Raw genomic sequence first — 8072 nt, forward strand, 5'->3', positions numbered from 1 at the left:
ATACAAAATAGATCATTCTTTGAAGAAAAATATTTTATTAGCTTATCAAATAAATTATTTTAGTAAAAAATGTCAAATTATTATTTTAAATGTATAGGTTATACTTACATAAATAGGCTTATATATTCAATGGCACCGTTGGGACGTAAAAGGTGGGGGGACAATATAATAGGTGTAATCCATGGAGCAGGTGCTCCGTAGGCCAGGTGTAGCTAATCAGTGCTGTTGCGCTTAATGGTACACCTCAGTAATGGCCGCACCCAGGAAACCCTCTGTGGATCGGTCAATAGGGGCACATGATCTCCACCAGGCCAGGTCAGGTTGTGGCCTCCTGGTGGCGCTATAATAGGCAATGTGAAAAGGGTGCCATTTGTTCTTATGCCTTTGATGGTAATTGGATGATTTGAGGCATTTTGTTCCAAAAATGTGTTTTGCAAAAATCCACCTGTTGGTGGCGCTATATATATAGCGCCACCATATATTCCTCAGCCTAGTAGGAAAGTGCGTGAAATATTTCACGTAAATCGCACGCTGCGTTCATGATTTGAGGCTTTTTGTTCAAAACGGGCCAATCCTGCAAACTTTGAAAACCAATGTTAGCCAATTAGGATGGAATATGAAATATAGGACAGATCCGTCGTGAGCACATGACTATAGAGATACTGTGTAACGATATGCGGATATTACAGACCCCTGGTGGTGCTATAACAGACCGTTCTGGAACATTTGGGGCAGAGGTTCATCATTGGCAACTAGGGAGTGTGTGTCCAAAGTTTGGCATCGACCGGGTTAACGGTGCCGGAAATTTGCTGGAAACGGACGGACAGTGGCATAATATGATGCGTTTACTCCCATTAATCTACTGCAGCTGATGATGCTTAAATCAACACCAAACGGGTCTGTTACTGTGAAATTGGTTTGTGTGACTGACCACTTATCTTAATGTGGAGGGGAAGTGAAATGTTTAATTATATCATGAGTCTCACACGACTTGTGCGAGTGGAGTTGCGATGCGAGTCAAGTGCGCATAAAATAATAAATAAAGAAATACCGTCAGCATCAGCTCAGAAATCTCACGGTACCGTGGCTGTTTTTGCCACAGTAATACGGTATACCTTTACATGCCTAGTGTGAGGTGCACACTAGGCCAGTAAAATAAATGAATAAACTGGGTCCATTGAACTTCAAATTATGACGCAGAAGTGTCACACGGGGGCCCGGGCGGCTGGCGTAGCTGTCTGGGCACCTTGGCTGGTAATCCAGTCTGGCAGTGTGCCGCAGGTTCGGCTCCCGATCCCGACGGCCCTTGCTGCGTGTCACCACCCCATCTCTCTCCCCATTTCCTGTCAGCCTACTTTCATCTATCCCTCTATCAATAAAAAGAAAAAATAATCTAAACAAAAAAGAAGAGTTACACAGGGTCATCGACCCCAGACGCAGAAGAAGCATGAGCAACAAATTCATTCTAGGTATATAGCCTATACAATACCTCCATACTCAAAAGTCAAAACATCAAGCGGCCTGTTATAACACCACCATGAGGAGTTTTAGGTTATTCCTTGGCCTACTGAGTGTGTGACAGTCTCACAGAGTCACATAGGAGTGAAGACATACGGTAATACCCGCCCCTGCCAATTCCAGCATGATGGGGATAATAACAAGATAATGTCCATAGATCTTTGTTGACCTTCACACATTGGGATGCACCAGTAGGCCTATTCACTTCAGAATGCCTGAGACTTAACTTTATCATTTATATTCTATAACATTAAAGATGATGAGGCTTATTTACAGATACATTTGTAAAGTACAACTTTGGGGGCCGCTCGCATGCAACCTGACATCGTGTCGCGGGATCAAATCCCGATCCCCACAACCTGTTGTGTATCACTCCTCGTCTCTCTCTCTCTCTCTCTCTCTCTCTCTCTCTCTCTCTCTCTCTCTCTCTCTCTCTCTCTCTCTCCCCCCCCCCTTGTTTCCTGTCAATCTCCACTGTGTACTATAAATAAAATCAGAAAATCCAGTACAACTTCATAAACCTTGCTGGTCATAGTCTGTACTGTAACACTGAGCTAACTGTGTCAAGCCATACAAATAAAGAGAAAAAACACCCCAGCTATCCCCGTTTTGTCAATGGCTTGCCTCCATTAGGAATCCCTATGGAGCTTTACGTGGCTCTCCCTGTTATTCTAGGCTATGCGTGCCTCCGTTTGATCCTCTACTTATCATCCAACACAGTGATTAAATGTCTAAGTCAACCGCCAGCCTTTTCCCTTTGTGATTGCATGGCGGCAGCACATTTTTCACATGCTTCCCTCCAATGTCAACACCACGCCACCTGTTTTACACCCAATTACTGTACAACAGACCCCCCCCCCCCCCATATCAGATCCCATCCCTCGACCCACCACCTCCCAAAAAGCCATATAGGAATGCTATTCCCCAACGCCCAGTTCAGCGAACAAGAGATAGGGACAGTACAGCAATGTACTATACTGTCTTTTCAAAAGTCATGATAATTATACAGTGCAAAGCATGCAGGTGTTCACATGTAAAACACAGTTCCCACTGTACGGAGCAGTAGTCCTGGCACCACAATGAATAGTCTGACTACAGAAGACTTTAGGATAATTAAAGTACGCGCTCCTGTCCTCTCGTTTAAATTTTTGTTTAGAATGTTCTGGAGGTCTTATTGAGGGATCAAACGCTATGGCTGACAGTCATGGTGGCTTTGAAACAAAGCTTTAGGGATGCATGCCCCCCCAGGCCCTATCGAGCTGTAAAAGGGACGAAACCATCCGAAATGAAGATCACTGGTTTGAGAAATGCTCTGTTTGTGGTCTTTGATCTTAGGCACCACAAGTCAGTCATTATAACCCATGTGCACACATGGTCCGCATGATGATAAATCTGCTCGCCACATTGAAGCAGAATAGTGTGTCGACAGTTCATTGTTTAATCCAGTGTTTCCCAACCTGGGGTCTGGGGCGCCAAAGATCACAGGCGGAATGAGGCCTTGTCTGTTTTGAGGTAGTCAAAAACATGCACAAAATCATAACTGCTGCAATCGTGTTCGCAAATGACCTGTTGAGCTCATTATACAGCATTATGTTATCCTAAAAGCTTGACATAGCTAACTTCCAAATGTAACATTATTCTGAAGTACAATAATAACAAATTTAACCCCACGAACCCTAGCATACCAATATTGGGCATGTCATCATCATCATAATAGAATAGGTGAACGTGAACATTCAGTATAAATAGGTCCATAGGTCTCTATGTCTGAGAAATGAGGGGGGAGTTATTCTAAATCAGTGGGTCTGATTGATTGATTGATTGCTTGATTGATTGAAGTATTTATTAACAGTATGCAGTAAGACTGTACATTTCAAGGAAATGACAAGTCAATACAAAAGCTGTTACTGTGGATGGCACCATGACTACACTTGTTTACAGGGTCCACCATATTCAATTCATCAGAACATTTAGAGACATACAAATATACACTTCTAAATCATCATATAAAGGAAGTATAAAGGGATAAACATAAACACCCCAGACCCCACTTTGAGAACCACTGATCTAGAATAGATTATGGTTAATGTCATCAGGAAGTAAAAAAACGGTATCACCCAAAATAAAGTGTAGGCCAATATTCTATAGAATCCTCCCTTTCCTCTAAAAACATGTAGTAAGATTAATGCAGGATCTAATTGACTTTACTATTTTTTGAAAAGCACATAAACTGAGAAACTGAAGTGTTTTTGAATGCTATGACAGCTGCACACAGGGGCATATTCATGAAATAACTTGCTTTGCCTTCCATGTATATCATGTTCAGGGAGTTGTGGGCAGAGTGAAATTACATGCATATAAAGACCCTTACGTTGGCCGGCCAATTGAAGCATGACTTCTTGACCATAGAGACGTAGGTTGAGGCCACCGCCTCCGCCTGTCTGGGAGTCTGTGTGGTGGTCGTTTTGTTGCTTTTAACACACAGGAACGTGGACTGAGGCGTATGGCTCTGCCCAGGGCTGTGGCTTGTGGCATAGGTGGAGAACCAAACATTTCTCACAGAGCTAAGTCTTATACAGTATGACTTAGTTGGGACAGTCCGTATGCCACTGCTGGCACAGAGGTCCGGTAAATCACCGCGTTTCAGTCACAAACTGTGTTGGGAGTGGAAGCCAGAGCGTGAATGGGCTCTTTGATAAAGCCTCTGGAGACCCAGAGCAGGGCTCACGCTGCCTGAGGTGGTGCAGCAGGGCGGTGGGGGCTCTGGTCAAACTGTGGGGTGACTGCAGCTCTTTGTTTTGTCTTGGGGGGCCTCTGTGGATCTGAGAGGTCCCAGCTGGCCCCCGGCCATGCAGGACTGTGAGTGCACATCTATGACCTTTTACCCCTATGGGTGAGAGTTAAGTGAAGGCGGGGCATGGGTAAAGATTGTGTCGTCTGGGAGTTACCATAGAGGCCATGAAAATTTGTCACGCTTATAATGAGTGGGAAAGAGGGTAAGTCAGAAGAAGACCTTCAATGAAAGGGATACAATTAAGTTAATTTTGAGTTACCAATAACCATTTATTCTACCCCCTCTGTTTTGGACTCTGTTTTATTTTCCAATTTTACATTTCTGTTAAATAAATATACCCACCTTTTTTGTTACTTTCAGGTATGACATTATGTATCCACCCAATTCCCTTCCTTTCCTTCATTTCCAACTATGCTACCATGGGAGGAATTACTCAAACTTGAGCCCAAGCAGAATTGGGGAGCATACTTTGGTCCGACATATCATTTGTTCGAAGGAGCATTGGTCCGACTCGGGATAGGGTTGGGGGTTAGGTTAAGGTGTGCTGCCCCGTGCTCGCGGTTATGGTTAGGGTGAGGGTTTGGGGTAGGTAGTCGATCGTACCAATGGTATGTCGGACCAAAGTATAGTAACCAGCTAAATTCACTCATCTCCCAAGTTTATCTTGGCATAATGTCCTTTAACAATAAATAAAAATTAGAGCTGCCTGCATGGGAGAGGGAAATTAACACAAATCTTTTAGATAACCGGTGGGTTAAGGTTAAGGCAATAGAAAGGAGGGTATGTTCTACCACCTCTTGTTCACAACTAAAACAAAAATACATTGAGAGGAACTAGCTGGCACTAGACTCTGTGAGTTGACTCCTATCGGGGCCCCTCCTACGTCTGACCAGGTCCATTCCTGCTATGGTTATTATACCATCTGTCCTCCCAGCACTTTGGATTCAAACTAGATATCTCAAAAACTATACTGTCTGGATTATCATGACAATGTGTTTCCTTCGACGGGTGGCTGGCATCTCCCTTAGAGATAGGGTGAGAAGTTCAGTCACGCGAGAGAGACTCGGAGTAGAGTTGCTGCTTCTTCAGGAGTGGTTAGAGCATCTGGTTAGGATGCCTCTCAGATCACATCGACTCACTGGCCTTGGAACGCCTCGGGATTCCCCAGGAGAAAGTTACTAATGTTGCTCTGGAAATGGATGTCTGGACTCTGGAGCTCTCTGGTGGAGCTGTTGCCCCCGCTACCCGACTACGGATAAGCGGTTGAAGATGGATGGATGGATTGGATATCCTACTCTGTCTGAAGAATAGATATGACCTACACATATCTTTTTTCTGCCCCAAACTGTATATGTTTTGGATCTTCATTAAATCTTCAGACATGATAATGCCACCTTATCACCATATTTCAGGTCCCTGCAGATACATTCAAACCAGGCAGGTATATGTTAGATGTCAATGGCCATTGAATAATAATAAATATAATTATAAATATAATATAATTATAATTTGGTATGCAAGTGGAAAATGTGGCCTTGGGTGATTCTAAAGGACATTGATTGGACATCAAAATCAGTAAGGTGCACAGAAAATGTCATGGTAATCCAGACACCACTCCTGAATGAAGTGCCTGGTGCTGGCAGTCAACGCACAACGCACAGGTCCTGGGCCTGGTGAGAGCAGGAGTGGACGTGGTGAGACATAGGTATAGGGGCCCAGACAGGAGTCAACCCACACAGCCTATAGTCCTTCCACACGCCAGAATCTGGTTCTCCCAGTCCCGGCAGAGTAGTTCCGGAGCAACGGATTGTGTGGCCTTGCTCATTCCCATTTCCCTGATGGACTAATCGAGGGTAGCTACTGGGACGTAAGTCGGGATTTGACCCAGCCGGGGTTGGCCGGGTTTGCCTGAGTGAGGGGTATGATGTTAGTAGACCCGGAACCCAGTTGACCTCAGAATACATCACTGAGGATATGTCCCAAGTGCATCCATGCGATGTATTTTTACTATTTCTTTGTTATAGTTTTTGAGATACAGTATCTAGTTTGAATCCAAAGTCCTGGGAGGACAGATGGAGTGATCAACCAACCGACATTGCCTTGCTTTTTAGATCCTCTGCACTGGTCTAAAAAGATGAAAGACGAGTTACTCAAACTTCAACATCTGCAACCCACCCTCTTCCATCTGTAACATGGAATTGTTCAAAGACACTTCTTAATAGGGAACTTGGAACTTGGCCATAAAGATGAGGCACTATAGGGGGGCAATGGCAGAAGAGAATATCAACTGGATTGTGGGACAAACCTAATAAAAGCAGATAAGGTGTGAGTCACACTAAGTCAGTCTGTATGTCATTACGTACACACTTAACCGTGACAATGACAAAAGCTGTCAGAGTATAGAGATGTATTACTCTATTATTTTCAATGATATCACCTACAATACCCACTTGGATTGCTACTGTATATGAACACAGGCGGTTGACGCGTGGCGGTGGGTAGAAAGAGGTGGAATGTTGGTGTAATACTTGTACTAAGACAGATATTGTCTGTTAGAAACATTAAGGCAGCTCTGTACAAATATCACCATTTTGGATGACATAGTCACAGTGACATGCTACAATGTCAAGCAAAACACTTCATCTTGTGGACTGGAGATTTATTACGTAGGCCTACTGCTCTGTACTGTACGGTATAGACTGGGTATAGAAATACTGTTTTGCAGGCTATTAGAAGTGTCTGCATGCTCACTCAGGGGTGTGCCTCTGTCATCCACTGAAATATAGTTTGATTATCATTTTCATGATTCATCAAATTAAACACTGATACAACCACTATTTTACAGTTATAATTAATTAAAAACAATTAGAGCAATTAGACATTCTATAATCAAATGAAATGCTACTTGATTTGATTAAAATAATAATTGTATTTTTGTGTATTTTTTCTTTGCTTGCCTACATAAGATAGATATACTAGCCTATTCTCTGATTCAATATTAATATCTTTGTTTACCCCTTAGGGAGCACCCACATGTAGACAGACAGACTTGGCTATAGGCCTAGTCTCAGAACCACGTCCGTAAAACAATCTGAAGATAAATACATCAAATTATAGACATACTGTAACTGAACTGACACCCACATCAGAGAGCCATGTTGGTTTTGGCTCGCATAAACGGATATGCATGACAGGTATATGGGTGGGTCTATGGGTTTACATGTTCATATCACGTTAAACCAACACTCTTATCTGAAGTCATCTTTAATGGTAAGTGTAAATACTGGATAAGGTCATTGTGAATGAATGACTCATTCATATCAGTCTGACTCTGACACGCCTGGGCCCTGCTTTGTTCAATGGATTGTACAGAATACTTCCTTGCAGCATTTACCACCACTAAAGCTACGATTAAATTCCTCAAAGCATAGTCATGGGCTTTAAAATCCAAAGGGGGTTCGAGAGGTTAATGGAAAACCATCCTGGAGTCTGCTACACACATAGCAACGTTTCTTGATTTGTTTTTCTTAGCTCAGGCAGGGCACAAGTAACTTTTTAGACTCGTCTGGGGATAGAGTTTAATTAAAAGTATTAGCACCGTATTTGCGGTGGGTATAGTCAAGAGAAACGAACTAATTTGTTTGTCGATCTCTGTTGTAGGACAGCATAAACATGAACGATCCCTATTTTAGATGGATGGTAATTATACTCGCAAACAACAGCGACCTCTGGTGGTAGAGAGTAAATAACACAACACCAA

This window comes from Protomyctophum bolini, assembly GCF_963924005.1.
Source record: "Protomyctophum bolini genome assembly, chromosome: 21".
Taxonomy (NCBI): Eukaryota; Metazoa; Chordata; class Actinopteri; order Myctophiformes; family Myctophidae; genus Protomyctophum; species Protomyctophum bolini.